This window comes from Lagenorhynchus albirostris, chromosome X (assembly GCF_949774975.1).
Source record: "Lagenorhynchus albirostris chromosome X, mLagAlb1.1, whole genome shotgun sequence".
NCBI classification, from domain to species: Eukaryota; Metazoa; Chordata; class Mammalia; order Artiodactyla; family Delphinidae; genus Lagenorhynchus; species Lagenorhynchus albirostris.
The window spans coordinates 58,881,194-58,902,478 of NC_083116.1; positions in this window are offsets into that span (position 1 = coordinate 58,881,194).

Here is a 21,285-nt window from a genome sequence, read left to right on the forward strand (position 1 = left end):
TGCGAACAAAGAAGAGAAAGGGAAATTCCACCCAGCAGCCTCAGGAGCAGCGGATTAAATCTCCACAATCAACTTGATGTGCCTGCATCTGTGGAATACCTGAACAAACAATGAATCATACCAAATTGTAGAGGTAGACTTTGGGAGCAACAATTTATATATATTTCCCCCTTTTTCTATTTTTGTGAGTGTGTATGTGTATGCTTCTGTGTGATTTTGTCAGTATACCTTTGCTTTTACCATTTATCCTAGGGTTCTGTCTGTCCATTTTTTATATTTTTACTTAAAAAAATTTTCTTTTCCTTGTTTTATTTATTTTTTCTTTTTGGGATACGGTACGCGGGCCTCTCACTGTTGTGGCCTCTCCCATTGTGGAGCACAGGCTCCAGACATGCAGGCTCCAGATGCACAGGCCCAGCGGCCATGGCTCAAGGGCCCAGCCGCTCTGCGCCAGGTGGGATCTTCCCAGACCGGGACATGAAACCATGTCCCCTGCGTCGGCAGGCAGACTCCCAACCACTGTGCCACCAGGGAAGCCCCAAAAAATTGTCTTTTTCTTAAAAATTATTTTTTATTTTAATAACTTTATTTTATTTTCTTCTTTCTTTCTTTCCTTTTCTTCTCACTTTTATTCTGAGCCATATGGAGGACAGGCTCTTGGTGCTCCAGCCAGGCATCAGGGTTGTGCCACTGAGGTGGGAGAGCCAAGTTCAGGACATTGGTCCTCAAGAGACCTTGCAGTTCCACATAATATCAAGCAGAGAAAATCTCCCAGAGATATCCATCTCAACGCCAAGATGCAGCTCAACTTAATGACCAGCAAGCTACAGCACAGGACTCCCTATGCCAAACAGCTAGCAAGACAGGAACACAACCCCATCCACTAGCACAGAGGCTGCCTAAAAGCATAATAAGGCCACAGATATGCCAAAACATACCACCAGATGTGGATCTGACCACCAGAAAGACAAGATCCAGCCTCATCCACCAGAACACAGGCACCATTCCCCTCCACCAGGAAGCCAACACAAACCACCGAACCAACCTTAACCACAGGGGTTAGGCACCAAAAACAACAGAAACTATGACCTGCATCCTATGAAAAGGAGACCCCAAACACAGTACGTTAAGCAAAATGAGAAGGCAGAAAAACACACAGCAGATGAAGGAGAAAGGCAAAACCTACCAGACCTAACAATTGAAGAGGAAATAGACAGTGTACCTGAAATAGGATTCAGAAAAACAATAGTAAAGATGGTCCAAAATCTTGGAAATAGAATGGAGAAAATACAAGAAACATTTAACAAGGACCTAGAATAACTAAAGAGCAAACAAAGAGAGATGAACAACAAAATACATGAAATTAAAAATTCTCTAGAATGGATCAATAGCAGAATAACTGAGGCAGAAGAATGGATAAGTGACCTGGAAGATAAAATAGTGGAAATAACTACTGCAGAGCAGAATAAAGGAAAAAGAATGAAAAGAATTGAGGACAGTTACAGAGACCTCTGGAAAAATACTAAATGCACAAACATTCGAATTATAAGGGTCCCAGAAGAAGACGAGAAAAACAAAGGGACTGAGAAAATATTTGAAGAGATTATAGTTGAAAACTTCCCTAATATGGGAAAGGAAATAGTTAATCAAGTCCAGGAAGCACAGAGAGTCCCATACTGGATAAATCCAAGAAGAAACATGCCAATACACATATTAATCAAACTATCAAAAATTAAATACAAAGAATAAACATTAAAAGCTGCAAGGGAAAAACAAGTAACACATAAGGGAATCCCCATAAGGGTAACAGCTGAACTTTCAGCAAAAACTCTGCAAGCCAAATGGGAGTGGCAGGACAAATTTAGAGTGATGAAAGAGAAAAACCTACAACTAAGATTGCTCTACCCAGCAAGAATCTCATTCAGATTTGATGGAGAAATTAAAAGCTTTATAGACAAGGAAAAGCTAAGAGAATTCAGCACCACAAAACCAGCTTTACAACAAATGCTAAAGGAACTTCTCTAGGCAGAAAAAACAAGAGAAGGAAAACACCTACAATAATAAACCCAAAACAGTTAAGAAAATGGTAATAGGAACATACATATCGATAATTACCTTAAATGTAAATGGATTAAATGCTCCAACCAAAAGACACAGACTGGCTGAATGGATACAAAAACAAGACCTGTATATATGCTGTCTGTAAGAGACACACTTCAGAGCTAGGTACACATACAGACTGAAAGTGAGGGGATGGAAATAGGTATTCCATGCAAATGGAAATCAAAAGAAAGCTGGAGTACCAATTCTCATGTCAGAAAAAATAGACATTAAAACAAAGAATATTAGAAGAGACAAAGAAGGATACTACATAATGATCAAGGTATTAATTCAAGAAGAAAATTTAACAATTGTAATTATTTATGCACCCAACTAGGAGAACCTCAATATATAAGGCAAACACTAACAGCCATAAAAGGGGAAATCGACAGTAACACAATCATAGTAGGGGATTTTAACATCCCACTTTCACCAATGGACAGATTATCCAAAATGAAAATTAATAAGGAAACACAAGCTTTAAATGATACATTAAACAATATGGAATTAATTGATATTACAGGACATTCCATCCAAAAACAGCAGAATACACATTCTTTTCAAGTGCTCGAGGAACATTTTCCAGGGTCGCTCATATCTTGGGCCACAAATCAAGCCTTAGTAAATTTAAGAAAATTGAAATCGTATCAAGTATGTTTTCCGACCACAACACTATGAGACTAGATTTCAATTACAGGAAGAGCTCTGTAAGAAATATAAACACATGAGGATTAAACAAAACAGTACATAATAACCAAGAGATCACTGAAGAAATCAAAGAGGAAATCAAAAAATACCTAGAAACAAATGACTTTGAAAACATGGTGACCCAAAACCTATGGGATGCAGCAAAAGCAGTTCTAAGAGGGAAGTTTATAGCTATACAAGCCTAACTTAATAAACAAGAAACATATCAATTAAGCAACCTAACCTTACACCTAAAGCCATTAGAGAAAAAAGAACAAAAAAACCCTCAAGGTTAGCAGAAGGAAAGAAATCATAAAGATCCAATCAGAAATAAATGAAAAGAAAATGAAGGAAACGGTAGCAAAGATCAAGAAAACTAAAAGCTGGTTCCTTGAGAAGGTAAACAAAATTGATAAACCATTAGCCAAACTTATCAAAAAAAAAGAGAAAACTCAAATCAACAGAATTAGAAATGAAAAAAGAGAAGAAACAACTGACACTGCAGAAATAGAAAGGATCATAAGAGATTACTACAAGAATCTCTATGCCAATAAAATGGACAACCTGGAAGAAATGGACAAATTCCTAGAAATGCACAGCCTTCTGAGACTGAATCAGGAAGAAATAGAAAATATGAACAGACCAATCACAAGCACTGAAATAGAAACTGTGATTAAAAATTTTCCAACAAACAAAAGCCCAGGACCAGATGGCGTCACAGGCAAATTCTATCAAACATTTAGAGAAGAGCTAACACCTATCCTTCTCAAACTCTTCCAAAATATAGCAGAGGGAGGAACACTCCCAAACTCAGTCTATGAGGCCACCATCACCTTGATACCAAAACCAGACAAGGATGTCACAAAGAAAGAAAACTACAGGCCAATATCACTGATGAACATAAATGCAAATATCCTCAACAAAATACTAGCAAACAGAATCCAACAACACATTAAAAGGATCATACACTGTGATCAAGTGGGGTTTATTGCTGTAATGCAAGCATTCTTCAATATACGCAGATCAATCAACGTGATACACCACATTAACAAATTGAAGGAGAAAAAACATATGATCATCTCAATAGATGCAGAGAAAGCTTTTGATGAAATTCAACAGTGATTTATGATAAAAACCCTGCAGAAAGTAGGCATAGAAGGAACTTTTCTCAACTTCATAAAGGCCATATATGACAAACCCACGGCCAACACCGTCCTCAATGGTGAAAAACAGAAAACATTTCCACTAAGATCAGGAACAAGACAAGGTTGCCCACTCTCACCACTATTATTCAACATAGTTTTGGAAGTTTTAGCCACAGCAATCAGAGAACAAAAAAAGAAATAAAAGGAATCCAAATCAGAAAAGAAGAAGTAAAGCTGTCACTGTTTGCAGATGGCATGATACTATACATAGAGAATCCTAAAGATGCTACCAGAAAACTACTACAGCTAATCAATGAATTTGGTAAAGTAACAGGATACAGAAATGTCTGGCATTCCTATACAAGAATGATGAAAAATCTGAAAGTGAAGTTAAGGAAACACTCCCATTTGCCATTACCACAAAAAGAACATAAAATCTAGGAATAAACCTACCTATGGAGACAAAAGATCTGTATGGAGAAAATTATAAGGCACTGATGAAAGAAATTAAGATGATACAAATAGATGGAGAGATATACCACATTCTTGGGTTGGAAGAATCAACATTGTGAAAATGACTCTACTACCCAAAGCAATCTACAGATTCAATGCAATCCCTATCAAACTACCACTGGCATTTTTCACAGAACTAGAACAAAAAATTTCAGTATTTGTATGGCAACACAAAGGACCCCAAATAGCATAAGCAATCTTGAAAAAGAAAAACGGAGCTGGGACAATCAGGCTTCCTGACTTCAGACTATACTACAAAGCTACAGTAATCAAGACTGTATGGTACTGTCACAAAAACAGAAAGATAGATTAATGGAACAGGATAGAAAGCCCAGAGATAAACCCACGAGCATATGGTCACCTTATCTTTGATAAAAGAGGCAAGAATATACAGTCAAGAAAAGGCAGCCTCTTCAATAAGTGGTTCTGGGACAACTGGACAGGTACATGTAAATGAGTGAAATTAGAACACCCCCTAACCCCATACACAAAAATAAACGCAAAATGGATTACAGACGTAAACAGAAGACCAGACACCATCAAACTCTTAGAGGAAAACATAGGCAGAACACTCTATGACATAAATCAGAGCAAGATCCTTTTTGGCCCACCTCCTAGAGAAATGGAAATAAAAACACAAACAAACAAATGGGACCTATTGAAACTTAAAAGCCTTTGCACACCAAAGGAAACCATAAACAAGATGAAAAGACAACCCTTAGAATGGGAGAAAATATTTGCAAATGAAGCAACTGACAAAGAATTAATCTCCAAAACATACAAGCAACCTATGCAGCTCAATATTAACAAGCAAACAACCCAATTCAAAAATGTGCAGAAGACCTAAATAGATATTTCTCTAAAGAAGATATACATATTACCAACAAACGCATGAAGGAATGCTCAACATTGTTAATCAATAGAGAAATGCAAATCAAAACTACAATGAGATATCATCTCACCCTGGTCAGAATGGCCATCATCAAAATATCTGCAAACAGTAAATTCTGAAGAGGGTGTGGCGAAAAGCGAACCCTTTTGCACCTTTGGTTGGAATGAAAATTGATACACCCAGTATGTCTAACAGTATGGAAGTTCTTTAAAAAACTGAAAATAGAACTACCATACGACCCAGCAATACCCCTACTGTGCATATACCCTGAGGAAACCAGAATTGAAAAAGAGTCATGTACCAAAATGTTCATTTCAGCTCTATTTACAATAGCCAGGGCATGGAAGCAACCTAAGTGTACATCAACATATGAATGGATAAAGAAGTTTTTGTATATATATACAATGGAATATTGCTCAGCCATAAAAAGGAACGAAACTGAGTTATTTGTACTGAGGTGGATGGACTTAGAGTCTGTCATACAGAGTGAAGTAAGCCAGAAAGAGAAAAACAAATACCGTATGCTAACATATATATGGAATATAAAAAAAAAAATAAAGAAAAAAGTGGTCAGAAGAACCTAGGGACAAGAAAGGAATAAGGATTCAGGCCTACTAGTTAATGGACTTGAGGATATGGGGAGGGGGAAGGGTAAGCTGTGCCAAAGTGAGAGAGTGGCATGGACATGTATACACTACCAAACATAAAATAGCTAGTGGGAAGCAGCCACATAGCACAGGGAGATCGGTGCTTTGTGACCACCTAGATGGGTGGGATAGGGAGTGTGGGAGGGAGGGAGATGCAAGAGGGATGAGATATGGGGACATATGTATATGTATAACTGACTCACTTTGTTATAAAGCAGAAACTAACACACCATTGTAAAGCAATTATACTCCAATAAAGATGTTAAAAAAATTAAGATGTTAGGGGGATGGCAGTATAGAACTAGGAGATGTTTAAAGAAGTATATATAACTTACTGAATGCTATACTTTCTCTGTTATGTTAGTCAGACTTCTTTTATTGCTTATCTTTTTCATCACATTTAAGAACAGATATAATGAAACTTGAGTGGTCCAGGGAAGATAAATAAATCCAAGCAAAATTATAGAAAAATAGATTCCATGAAGAAAGTTTAAAGAAATTGGTGTAGTTAAGTGGTAGAGAGACTGATATAATTCATTATTATAATGTAGAACTTTTAAAATTATACGAAAAGACAATTGAACAATTGAGAAGAGAATTTTAAAGGAGTGCATTTAAATCAAAGCAAGAGAGCTTAACTTATCTATAACCTGAAACATATGATCAGGACTGGCTATTGAGAAAGGTGGTATAGTTTCCACCTTTTGATATCTTAGCCTCTCTCTTGGAGATTTTAAGTATTCAAGCCTGGAGTAAGAAGTAGAAACAAAATTTTCTCTTATGGAGATTTCCAACTATAAAATTGCATACCTTTTTTAGTGTCAACTTAAAAAAGTGTGTCCAGACAGTACTTATCTGCACGTTGGTCATTGCTGTGGAAGAGAGTATAACTTTTCCACATCTGGCCTGTGATGTAAAGGAGTGATTTATCAAACAGTGACAAGTCACTTGCCATTAAGGTAGTTCACTAAATGATAAAAAGAATAAATGGTCGTATGAATCACATCTCAGAAATTTCATGTACATTAATTAAAAGCTCCTTGGACTGGAAAGTTTTGGTTCCATTCCTAAGAATAAAAGGTGGCTTCTAGTTCTGTGAAAAATGCCAGTGGTAGTTTGATAGGGATTGCATTGAATCTGTAGATTGCTTTGGGTAGTAGAGTCATTTTCACAATGTTGATTCTTCCAATCCAAGAACATGGTATATCTCTCCATCTATTTTCTTATAATTTTATAATTATAAAAAATCTTATAATTTTCTGCATACAGGTCTTTTGTCTCCTTAGGTAGGTTTATTCCTAGATATTTTATTCTTTATGTTGCAATGGTAAATGGGAGTGTTTTCTTAATTTCAATTTCAGATTTTTCATCATGTGTGTATAGGAATGCCAGAGATTTCTGGGCATTAATTTTGTATCCTGCTACTTTACCAAATTCATTGATTAGCTGTAGTAGTTTTCTGGTAGCATCTTTAGGTTTCTCTATGTATAGTATCATGTCATCTGCAAACAGTGACAGCTTTACTTCTTCTTTTCTGATTTGGATTCCTTTTATTTCTTTTTCTTCTCTAATTGCTGTGGCTAAAACTTCCAAAACTATGTTGAATAGTAGTGGTGAGAGTGGGCAATCTTGTCTTGTTCCTGATCTTAGTGGAAATGGTTTCAGTTTTTCACCATTGAGGTCGATGTTGGCCGTGGGTTTGTCATATATGGCCTTTATTATGTTGAGGAAAGTTCCCTCTATGCCTACTTTCTGCAGGGTTTTTTCATAAATGGGTGTTGAATTTTGTCTGTTTACAATAGCCAGGAGATGGAAGCAACCTAAGTGTCCATCATCGGATGAATGGATAAAGAAGATGTGGTACATATATACAATGGAATATTACTCAGTCATAAAAAGAAAAGAAAATGAGTTATTTGTAGTGAGGTGGATGGACCTAGAGTCTGTCATACAGAGTAAAGTTAATCAGAAAAAGAAAAACAAATACCGTATGCTAACACATATATATGGAATCTAAGAGAAAAAAAAAGGTGGCTTCTGCCATCTAGTGAATACCATCAGATTGTTTCTTTTTAAAGTATTTCTTACCTACTCTTTGGTTTTTGAAAACAAAATTCAAATCATTCTCAGGATTTGGTAAATTACTTGCAGTACTATATTTGTTTATATTGATCAGAACTATATCTTTCCTTTTAAATCAGACTTTCTGTGTATTTGGTCACTCCACAGAGAAAGAACAAATCCCCCACCCTCCACCTTTGAATTTAGTTCTAATGTCAAGATTGATAACACCACAGAAATACACACCAGGAGAATATGTAAAGGTTTATTATTTGCATAATGAGATTTTCTGGGGCGATCAGGACAAGCACCCTACACGGATCCAAAAAATAGCTTGAGAGAGAAGGGAAAAGAGACTGGCTTGTCTTTTCTGGTGGTTAGAAGCTGAGGTTGAGATGAAGAAGGGAAAGGTGAGAGTAGGGTTTGCAAGCTGTCAGCATCCATATATCATAAATGGAGTCAGACTCTTTATTGCCCTTCCTAAAGTATATATTGTCCTATTCAACTGTATTCAAATATATGAGGAAAATAGAACTACATAATTTACATGGTCAATACCAATAGATGAGGTCTTTGCAAATATTCCCTAAGTGTATTGTTCATGTGATCCACACAAACACAGATAGTGATGACTACTTACCCTACTTGTATCCTCCAACTTTGACTTGCTTCCCTTCCTTTTTATTGCCATCAATAAGGTTAAGTGAGAATATGTAGCTAAAAACATATAAACTCATTCTTCCTATGCTAGACTTATGTATATTCTAATACTAGAGTTTAGAAATCATTTGCAGTAGAAAATATCTCTCTTGCCCCAATTACTAAAGGAAACTCAAAACTCTAAATCAGATTCAACTAGAGTGAGGTTGCATCTAATCAGAGATTTATAAATGGGTAAATAGCCAATTAAGGAAGAAGATATAGAACAGCTGTGCTATGCTTTTTCATAACCCAAATAGCATAATCATCACTCATTTTCTCCAATAATATATGCTTGCCTATAAGTTAAATGTTTTGATGTTGTTTATGAATATTGATATCTATACCCTCTTAATCATTCAAAAGAATAGAAAAGTGAAGAAGAAATACTTGTAAGATAAAATATAAAGCAGGGTATACGAGAAGTTTCCATATATTCACAATTGAGGAGAGTGAAATGCAAATGTCAAAATCATCATATATTCTCTTCAATAAAAATAAGAGGTATAGCACTGAGTTTCCATTGCAGGAAAATCACCAAATTTTGAATCCTCAAATGACTATGTCAAGTTTTTCAGTATATTTTTATCTGCTGCTAGCTCTGGTTTATTGTTCTGAATTTCTTTTTAATCTGTTATGTGAACTAAATATTAAATTAATTCCCTCAAAGTTGACTATTCTGCCGTAAAGATATTAATGCTGATTCTGTGATACCAAAATTATGCAGCTGCAGAGAAGAAAATATTTTGATTCAGGTTTACAATGTCTCCCAGTGTATGAATACTTAATACATTGAAAATTTCAATTTTTGAAATGGATTAAGAATAATTCACATTATAAAAAACAATATTAAAAAATAATCCTTATTTCATAAAAAAAAATACCTGAGCCTTTTTTAAGGTACTGACCTTTTTTAGACAAAGTGTTTCTAAAGTAATAATTTATCAGTGAGAATACATGACTTAGAAACAAATAGGAATGTCACACATCTTTTAAAAACACACTCATTGGGCTTCCCTGGTGGCGCAGTGGTTGAGAGTCCGCCTGCCGATGCAGGGGACACGGGTTCGTGCCCCGATCTGGGAAGATCCCACATGCCGCGGAGCGGCTGGGCCCGTGAGCCATGGCCGCTGAGCCTGCGCGTCCGGAGCCTGTGCTCCACAATGGGAGAGGCCACAACAGTGAGAGGCCCGCGTACCGCAAAAAAAAAAAAAAACAACAACAACCATAAAAACCCAAAAAAACCCCAAAAGTATAGAAACATTGCACTTTAACAGACTTAAAATTAGGGAGCATTGAAACATTGAAGGGTTTGATTATGATAGATGTTGAAATACTGATATGGAGAGAAAGAACATTTGCTGAATTTGATTTAAATAGAATGAAAACAAAAAGCTTTAAGGCTGAACAGGATGTATCCTTACATGCATCACTAGATATTTTAGTTTTAGTAACAGGAGAGTTCAACTGGTTCAAGGCCAAGAATAGTGAATATGTTGTGCATCAAATGCTTGACCTAATGGCATAGAATGCATAAGGAATGTTTGCTGAGTAAAAAATATCAGTTGCTGTTGATGTAGCAAAAGTCTTTTTTTTTTTTTTTTTTTTTTTTTTTTGCGGTACACGGGCCTCTCGCTGCTTTGGCCTCTCCCGTTGTGGAGCACAGGCTCCGGACGCGCAGGCTCAGCGGCCATGGCTCACGGGCGCAGTGGCTCCGCAGCATGTGGGATCTTCCCAGACCGGGGCACGAACCTGTGTCCCCTGCATCGGCAGGTGGACTCTTAACTACTGCGCCACCAGGGAAGCCCCCAAAAGTCTTTTTTTTATTTAAAATTCCAGAAGTAGGTAATTTGTGAGTGAATGTGCTTATGTGCTGAGTCAATGAACTAGAAACAGGATTGAGGGGGACAATATTGTTTAATTGAACATTTGCATGTAAGCTTTTAGATAGTGTAGACTACAGAAATATATAATGGTACTGTTTTCCTTTATGTAAATCTTTTGTGATTTAAGCTGTTTTTAAGGTATTGAGGTATTATTGTACAAAAAGCTGGTCTTCAAAGATAGTAGCAAAAGATTAGTTTAGTGAGTGATGCATATGAAAACTAACAGCAGGCCTGGTACTTGTATTCTTTGCCTAATCACACAATAAGTCATCTCACTGGAAATAGTTAGCCACCTTCCCTCTGATTTTACCTGTGCAAACCAAGAACAAGATAAAATCATTTTCTATTCTCATATGCCATCCTTAATCATGAAAAACTTTAATAAATGAAGTAATTTGAAGAGATTTCCAGCATCAACTGTGTTCCTGGAATATTAAATGACAATTTTTGGTTTCTTGAGAAGTTACAAGCAGAAATATATTGGCAGAAGCTCCGCAGTGACCACTTTAAGCAAGCTCAGAGAGAAACTACTTGTACGTCTTCCCATCTATTAATTAGAAAAGGGAACTCAGATATTCCTACAGATGTACCATATGAACCACAAGCTGTAACTGAATATAAAATTGAAGAAATAGCTACTCATCTAGATAAATGCCTCAGCCAAGAAGATTTCTAGGAGGAAAGTGGGTATATGTATAAAACCCCTATCATTGGGCTGATGAGAGAGCTGCAGAAATTAAAAAGGCAGCAGTAAAAGGAAATGTAAGCTATGAACCATAAGGAGGGTGAAACCTTACAGAATTAGGTAAATGACAGAGGAAAAAAGGGATCAGTATTTTCTCAATGCCTTTTCTTTCTTTACTGGAAAGTTCATTTCAATGCATGTCAGTTATACTTAAAATGAGAATTTCAAAGAATTATAAACTTAAATATATACACATATGCAAAAATGAGTAGAATTAATGAATGACAAACCTGCATTGATTAGATAAGAGAAAGTTTTGAATTTCACTGTACATTTCTATTCATTTAAAGCAATATTGTAAGGAATGCCTCTTGTGCTAGAATTAAAACTACAAATGATGTTTAAGCCAGAGTGGCAATTCTTACAGTGATATGTGCTAAAAATCTTTTGAAAATTTCAGGTTTTTAGAGAATGCTTCTATCCTTAAAATGTAGTTAAAAATTTCTGACCCCACAAATTCCTGATTGTTGTCAACCTACCACCTTTTCAACAATACTTTGTGCCAGTATTGTATACTAACCATCTCCCATACACTATTTTTTTAAACATCTTTATTGGAGTATAATTGCTTTACAATGGTGTGTTAGTTTCTGCTTTAAAACAGTGAATCAGTTATACATATACATATTTTCCCATACCTCTTCCCTATTGTGTCTCCCTCACTCCCACCCACCCTATCCCACCGCTCTAGGTAGTCACAAAGAACCGAGCTGATCTCCCTGTGCTATGCGGCTGCTTCCCACTAGCTATCTATTTTACGTTTGGTAGTGTATATATGTTGATGCCACTCTCTTACTCTGTCACAGCTTACCCTTTCCCCTCCCCATATCCTCAAGTCCATTCTCTAGTAGTCTGTGTCTTTATTCCCGACTTCTCCCTAGTTTCTTCATGACCTTTTTTTTCTTTCTTCTTAGATCCCATATATATGTGTTAGCATACGGTATTTATTTTTCTCTTTCTGCCTCACTTCACTCTGTATGACAGACTCTAGGTCCATCCACCACACTACAAATAACTCAGTTTTGTTTCCTTTTATGGCTGAGTAATATTCCATTGTATATATGTGCCACATATTATTTATCCATTCATCTGTTGATGGACACTTAGGTTGCTTCCATGTCCTGGCTATTGTAAAGAGAGCTGAAATGAATATTTTGGTACATGACTCTTTTTGAATTAAGGTTTTCTCAGGTTATATGCCCAGTAATGGGATTGCTGGGTCGTATGGTAGTTCTAGTGTTAGTTTTTAAAGGAACCTCCATACTGTTAGCCATAGTGGCTGTATCAATTGACATTCCCACCAGCAGTGCAAGAGGGTTCGCTTTTCTCCACACCCTCTCCAGCATTTATTGTTTCTAGATTTTTTGATGATGACCATTCTGACCGGTGTGAGATGATATCTCATTGTAGTTATGATTTGCATTACTCTAATGACTAATGATGTTGAGCATTCTTTCATGTGTTTGTTGGCAATCTATATATCTTCATTGGAGAAATGACTATTGAAGTCTTCTGCCCATTTTTGGATTGGGTTGTTTGTTTTTTTAATATTGAGCTGCAAGCATTGCTTGTATGTTTTGGAGATTAATCCTTTGTCAGTTGCTTCATTTGCAAATATTTTATCCCATTCTGAGGGTTGTCCTTTTGTCTTGTTTATGGTTTCCTTTGCTGTGCAAAAGCTTTTAAGTTTTGTTAGGTCCATTTGTTAGTTTTTATTTCCATTTCTCTAGGAGGTGGGTCAAAAAGGATCTTGCTGTGATTTATGCCATAGAGTGTTCTGCCTCTAAGAGTTTTATACTGTCTGGTCTTACATTTAGGTCTTTAATCCATTTTGAGTTTATTTTTGCGTATGGTGTTGGGGAGTGTTCTAATTTCATTCTTTTACATGTAGCTGCCCAGTTTTCCCAGCACCATTTATTGAAGAGGCTGTCTTTTCTCCACTCTGTATTCTTGCCTCCCTTATCAAAGATAAGGTGACCATATGTGCATGGGTTTATCTCTGGGCTTTCTATCCTGTTCCATTGATCTATATTTCTGTTTTTGTGCCAGTGCCATACTGTCTTGATTACTGTAGCTTTGTAGTATAGTCTGAAGTCAGGGAGCCTGATTCCTACAGCTCCATTTTTCTTTCTCAAGATTGCTTTGGCTATTCGGGGTCTTTTGTGTTTCCATACAAATTGTAAAATTTTTTGTTCTAGTTCTGTGAAAAATGCCAGTGGTAGTTTGATAGGGATTGCATTCAGTCTGTAGATATTTTTGAGTAGTTGAGTCATTTTCACAATGTTGATTCTTCCAGTCCAGTAACATGGTATATCTCTCCATCTATTTGTATCATGTTTAATTTCTTTCATCAGTGTCTTATAATTTTCTGCATACAGGTCTTTTGTCTCCTTAAGTATGTCTATTCCTAGATATTTTATTCTTTTTGTTGCAATGGTAAATGCGAGTGTTTTCTTAATTTCACTTTCAGATTTTTCATCATTAGTGTATAGGAATGCCAGAGATTTCTGGGCATTAATTTTGCATCCTGCTATTTTACCAGATTCATTGATTAGCTCTAGGAGTTTTCTGGTAGCATCTTTAGGATTCTCTATATAGAGTATCATGTCATCTGCAAACAGTGACAGCTTTACTTCCTCTTTTCCAATTTGGATTCCTTTTATTTCTTTTTTTTCTCTGATTGCTGTGGTTAAAACTTCCAATACTATGTTGAATAAGAGTGGTGAGAGTGGACAACCTTGTCTTATTCCTGATCTTATTGGAAATGGTTTCAGTTTTTCACCACTAAAGACGATGTTGGCTGTGTGTTTGTCATGTATGGCCTTTATTATGTTGAGGAAAGTTCCCTCCATGCCTACTTTCTGGAGGGTTTTTATCATAAATTGGTGTTGAATTTTGTCAAAAGGTTTCTCTGCATCTATTGAGATGATCATATTGTTTTTCTCCTTCAATTTGTTAATATGGTATATCACGTTGATTGATTTGCGTATATTGAAGAATCCTTGCATTCCTGGGATAAACCCCACTTGATTATTAGTGTATGATCCTTTAAATGTGCTGTTGGATTCTGTTTGCTAGTATTTTGTCAAAGATTTTTGCATCTATGTTCATCAGTGATATTGGCCTGTAGTTTTCTTTCTTTGTGACATTTTTGTCTGATTTTGGTATCAGAGTGATGGTGGCCTTGTAGAATGAGTTTGGGTGTGTTCCTCCCTCTGCTATATTTTGAAGAGCTTGAGAAGGATAGGTGTTCGTTATTCTCTAAATGTTTGATAGAATTCACTTGTGAAGCCGTCTGGTCCTGGGCTTTTGTCTGTTGGAAGGTTTTTAATCTCAGTTTCAATTTCGATGCTTGTGATTGGTCTGTTCATATTTTCTATTTCTTCCTGCTTCAGTCTCGACAGGTTGTGCATTTCTAAGCGTTTGTCCATTTCCTCCAGGTTGTCCATTTTATTGCCGTAGAGTTGCTTGTAGGAATCACTCATGATCCTTTGTATTTCTACAGTGTCAGTTTTTACTTCTGCTTTTTCATTTCTAATTCTGTCGATTTGAGTCTTCTCCCTTTTTTTCTTGATAAGTTTGGCTAATGTTTTATCAATTTTGTTTAGTTTCTCAAAGAACGAGCTTTTAGTTTTTTTGATCTTTGCTACCGTTTCCTTCATTTTCTTTTCATTTATTTCTGATCTGATGTTTATGATTTCTTTCCTTCAGGTGACTTTGGGGCTTTTTTCTTCTTCTTTCTCTAGTTGCTTTAGGTAACATCTTAATTTTACAACACTGATGTAATAACTTATATAAAAGTCTTCAGCTTACAGAGGTTTTTCTTCTATTTTAATTGTGATGGTTTTTATCCCTAAGTTCTAAAATACACTATCTTTCTTCAAAATTGGTAGACTCTTTAACCTAATTTATCAAATATCTTCTCGGATATTAACCAGAGCAGAAGCAGGAGTCATTTTATTTCTTTTTGATCCTTTGCATGATTTACTGTAAACCCTTGGTTGATGGAACTAAGCTCATATATGTGACTTTATTAAGCCATAAAAAGATTACAAATGAAAAAAACATCTTAATGCTGTTTGACTCCCCTCCTCACAAACTTGCTAATTATTTTATGCATACATTCTTTATAATTAGGGAATTATGGTACAGGAAAGACAATGTTTCACTTTAAGAACATAATAGGTACTGTAATGTAGTAAGTTAGAGAGAGAAAGACTCAAGGAAATCTATTTAAGTATTATGTTTCCTCCTCCAAAGGAGATTAAGAGATATTTTCAATATTTTGCAAATAAAATGAAGGAAGGTTTAAGCAAAATGACCAAGAGTATTGTGACAATTTGAAAGTAACAGAACTAATGTGTTAATATTATAGAATATGTTAACTATAAATTCCAATCACAACATAATTCTAGAACACCAGTGTTCTGAAGGACCAGGACTACGACTATCAGAAAATTAAAAATTATATATGTGGCTTGCAATATATTTCTATTGTACAGTGCTGGTTTTGGCCCTGGATTTAAGGATCTACTACTACTTACTGGTTTCTTCTGTAATGTGGATCCAAGTCAATTTGGAATTCAGGTAAATATATAAAACCATCAGCCTTTGTTTCCTACAAAAAATGGAGAAAGTAAAGAATAAGAAAATGCATGGCAAATACTTAACAGAGAGACTTAGACCTTGAAATGAAGAGTTGAGAGTCAGGTCACCAGGGTGAACACATTTTTCTAGATTCCTTACTCAAGAATACAGTTTGTTTAGCATGCACTTGAAATAGCTTTCTGCAAAGCAATTGGACCATGCATTTATTAAACCAGTGACGGTAACAACAAACTTGTACATCAATGATTATAAAAAGTTACTTCAAAATACTCAGAAGCCTTTCAATATCATCAGGGCGTTCAGAGCAGATAAACGATATATCAACAAAGACAAACAAAGGCAGCATTTATAGCAATACTCAACACATTTCTAAACCTTAAGTTGTCTAATATAGAATAGTGATCACACATACCAATTACTTTCATTTTCAAAGCTCTTCAAAAAATCTAATGATGTAGCTGCTAAGCATTAAATTGTTTAGTGTATGGGCATCAGAGTCCAGTATTTGGAATATGGCCTTTTACTCCTGTGTCTGTCTCATTCTATTTTTTCTCTTCCTGTCTTTAATACCACAAGCAACCCAATACATTTCTAATAAATTGTCATGAAAAGACACAAAGGTTAGTAATATCTTACAACATATATAGAGCTTAGTAAGATCTGATCATTGTGATTCTACCAATACCTACCAAGTCACTTATTTTTTCTGAGCTACAATTTCTTCAAGGATAAGAAAAGGGAACAGAGTATTATATGTTGTAATGTTTGTAACATGCATTGAAATTCCTAAGTAAAAGGTTCTATAGAAGTATTCAAGTTATATGAAAATATAAAGTTATCAATCACTGAAGTAAAAAAAATCACAATATCATACATTTAATAACAACCTGACAAATGATCACCTGGAAAAAGTACTCACAAAATGGATTCACTGAAAAAGGCACTGGAATTTTGATTCAGCTTGTATTAAGCTAGTTAATTGTAATAATATTCCATCAATTAAATTAAAATATTATGGATAGAATTTACTGATTTTTTTCTGTCTAATTTGGACAGGGATAAAATGAATGATGTTCATCACATGAGGCTATGAAAGCAATATGAAATGATCTAATATTTCATAATTACACTTAAAATTTTTCACATTTGAAATAGAACATTTTTACCATTGGCTGGGGAAGAGGGAATAGAAAAGAATGATGGGAAGTAATATTTATTGAGGGCTTATTATGTGACAAGCACTATTCAGTCACATATATCAATATTGTTTTCTGCTTTTAGCATCCTGTTTAGAAGTGAGGTTTTTTTTTTTTGCATTCAAATCTTTAGTATGTCTGGAGTTGTTTTTGTGTATGATATATGGAGATCTAGGTATATATCTCTTTTCCAAATGTTTTGACAGTTTTCCCAAACTATCTACTGAATAATCCATCTTTTCACCATAATTTGAAATATTACCTTCATAATATACTAAATTATATTTTATATTAGTCTGCTTCTGGATTTTCTAATTTGTTTCATTTAAATGTTCATATATATGTATATTTTGCCAGTACAATAGTATATTAGTCATTATACACTTAGAGTATGTTTGGGGATTTATTAGGGTAGATTCCCTCTTAATTAAACTTAGAACATTTTTTATGGATTTTTCTGATGCTTTTTTTCCCCAAATAAACTTTTAGAGTTAGGTTCAACTTCAAAACAAATTCAGTTAAACTTTTGATTAAAATAGTATTACACTTAAGATTAATTCGAGGAGATTTGTCACACATAATATTAAGTATCTTAATGCAGGAACATGGTCATATAAAATTTATTCAAGACTTTATTTGTTCCTCTCTGAAAAATTTTGCATTTCTCCCCATGTGTGTCTTATAAATTTCATATTAAGATTCTTCTTATGTATTTTATAGTTGTTGGTATTTTGGAAATTTTTTTTTTTACTCCTGGCTACCATTTTATTAGTGTTGTATAATGGATGGCATAAATGGTTTTAATCCCAGCATTTTGGGTTTCTTATTCTACACCTAAGTAATACCTTAAAACCATAAAGCTCTACTGAAAATTTAAATAAGTTATGGTTTAAGTGAAAATAACAGTTATTGGACATAAGTTAACCTTTATCTGTGCCAAGCAAACAAAATTAAGAACATGATTGAGAGTAGAATTAGGCTTTTTTTTTCACACCTTCAAAACATCTCAATAAAATAAACATGAAAATTTTGTCTCAGAGTACTTATATGTATTGAGTTCCTCCCCGATGCATATATTGCTTTTCCTTCAAAGTCCAAAGTAAATTTATTTATAATATTAGACATTTTCTTTAAAAAATCAAGTTTATATCATTATATTGATTATAATTGACTTACAGCTGTGTAATGTTATCAAGCTTAGTTGCATTTTTAGAAACTCATCTCTCCAGAGTCCAGCGTGTAACAGTTACACTAATTATCAGATTACTATTGCTTTACCCTGGTCAATTTTATAATATTCTGTAATCTCTACTACTAATCTCTCTACTAATATCAGCAAGTTCTCTGGCAGGTTTCAGTTGAATAGTCCCTCTAAGTCATTTTTATTTGAAGAGTTTATGCTCAAAGTACAGGCCTCTACACACAGCCAAACCAAGCTATACATTTTTCCTATAGTTAGCTACCTTTTAAGGGAATATTACTAGAGAGATCAGTTTATTTTAGAATTCTAAAACCATGGTAGCTCTTGTACAGTAGGTCACTCATTCCTTCTGTGAATTCACATTGATATAAATATGTGGGAAAAGTGGTGCTTCTAAGATTGTGATAATTTTGTGTATTTACACCTCAAATTATGGCCATTACCACTTCCCTCTACTCTGGAAGGAAGGTTTTTCCAGATAAACCTTTCTCCAGCATATTAGAACTACAAAAATTTTAAGCTAGAAGGGACTTTAGAGATCATTTAGCTCAATTCTTTGCTTTACTTATAAAGAAATAAAGCTAGCAGAAGTCAAGTGATGTGAAATAGCATTGCTAATTGGTGGTAGAACCTGACTGAAAATTCAGATTTCCTATTACACCAGCTGCCTATCTTTGCCCACTAATCTCTGGTGAGATTGTTTAGGATTCTCTTACTTTAAGAGTCTGTACTGGTTTCAAATTAAGGATGAATGTTCTAATGGTTTCTTTAAATGTCACCTTTGAAATGCAGGTCTTGTTTACTGAGGTCAGATTGCTTAAAATCATCATGACAGTGAAAATATGTCCAATTATTAGGATTCATCAGAAGGTGGGCTTCTTATAAGAATGATCTCATCACAATGCTAAAAACAAATCACTATCCCCTACTTGATGATTTTTAAAACTTAATTAGCAGTCACATTATTTTACCCACCTTCATTTTCTAAACCTAACTTATTGGCCTGCATAATTTACCCAAATTCATAATCTAATTAGCTGGCATGCATAAACCATTAAGATCAAACCATTTATCTGATGCTATCACTATAGATGATTAAGCCCAGGTAGAAAACATAGGAGCAGGTTTGGATAAATGGATAGTTGTAGCTGATAGCAATTACTTATACAATTTTAAAGTGTTCTACTTTAATTCCAGTAAAACTACTTTATGACACTGGGATAGTTTGAAAAATGACCGACAAAAGGAAAATATACACACTTGACTAAAGTTCGAGTCATGTTCAACTCTTAAACTCCAGGTGTGTGCACTCCATTGAATTACCATTGTTAACAGGAAATTTTGATGTGGCATGCACATATATAAATAAATATCTGCTCATGCAACCATTTAAAAAATTCTATAACATCTCTGAGATAGAGTCAAATGTCAATGTTATGCTTTAGCTCCCCAATATAAGCAACAGTTGAGAAAAACATATTTGCAGGAAACAGAAGGGAACAAAGCCAACAAACAGTAACTTACAATTGAGCCAGTTTGGGGATTTTTTCCTTCGTGAAAAAATTTATAAACGCCTACAAAGAAAAGGACATGCAAATTAACTAGTTAATCCACCAGGTTGAATGTGTTTATGATGACTATATTGCTATCTCTTTTAGACTAGGCAACGGTAACATTTTAACTTCCTTTAAAATTATAGAAGTAATATGTAATGTAATAAAACAACTAAAAAGAGTACAGAAGCATTTTTATTTAACTCAAGAATTACTATTAAATTTATCAACTTTTCTATAGCTATAGAGTTGCTAATATATGGATTTTCCTCTTTAATGTGATGAGTTAGATTAATAGGCTTGACTCTATTAAATTTCTGAATTTCTGGAGTAACCCTATTTTGGCATGTTGTGTTGTTCTTTTAATATATGGAATCAGGGCTTCCTGGTGGTGCAGTGGTTGAGAGTCTGCCTGCCAATGCAGGGGACACGGGTTCAAGCCCTGGTCTGGGAAGATCCCATGTGCCGCGGAGCGACTAGGCCCGTGAGCCACAACTACTGAGCCTGTGTGTCTGGAGACTGTGCTCCGCAACAAGAGAGGCCACGACAGTGAGAGGCCCGCACACCGCAATGAAGAGTGGCCCCCGCTTGCCACAACTAGAGAAAGCCCTCGCACAGAAACGAAGACCCAACACAGCCAAAAATAAAAATAAATAAATTAAAAGAAGGCTCAACATTAAAAAAAAATATATATATGGAATCAATTTGCTACCATATATTTCAAATTTCTGTATTTATATTCATAATTGACCATGCTATTAGTTTCTTTTTTTGTTTCGTTTTTGGTAGCTAGGTTATACTAGTTCAGAAAAGTTTATACAGAATTAGAATGATCTATTATATTAAAATGTGAGAAAAATATGGTTCATAAACACTTTTGTGCCACCTTCCTTTTTAGGAGGTATTTCTGATAATTGTTCCATTTCTTCTTTTGTCATGGGTGTGTTAATATTTTCTGATTTTTGTTGTGTCAATTTTGATCTTTTATAATTTTCATGGAAGCTTTTTCATTTCATTGTATTTGTAATTTTTATTAATGATAACAAGAATATTAAATATATTATCAATAAAACCTGAAAGTCTCCTGCCACATACCCACCACCAATAGCCTCATTACACAAAAGTAAACACAATAAACAGTTTCTACTTTTAGTTCTTTTTGTAGTTGTCTTCATACTCTAATATCTTGTGCCTCTAATTTTGATCCTTCAGCTTCATAAACAATCTATGATTTTAAATTTTGCTCTAAAAGATAAGAAACACAGCACACTTTCATTACTTTCTCTCTCTTCATTCCTCCTCCAATTTTTGTTAGCAGTTGCTTTTCCTCCTAAATACATTGCCTTTAGACG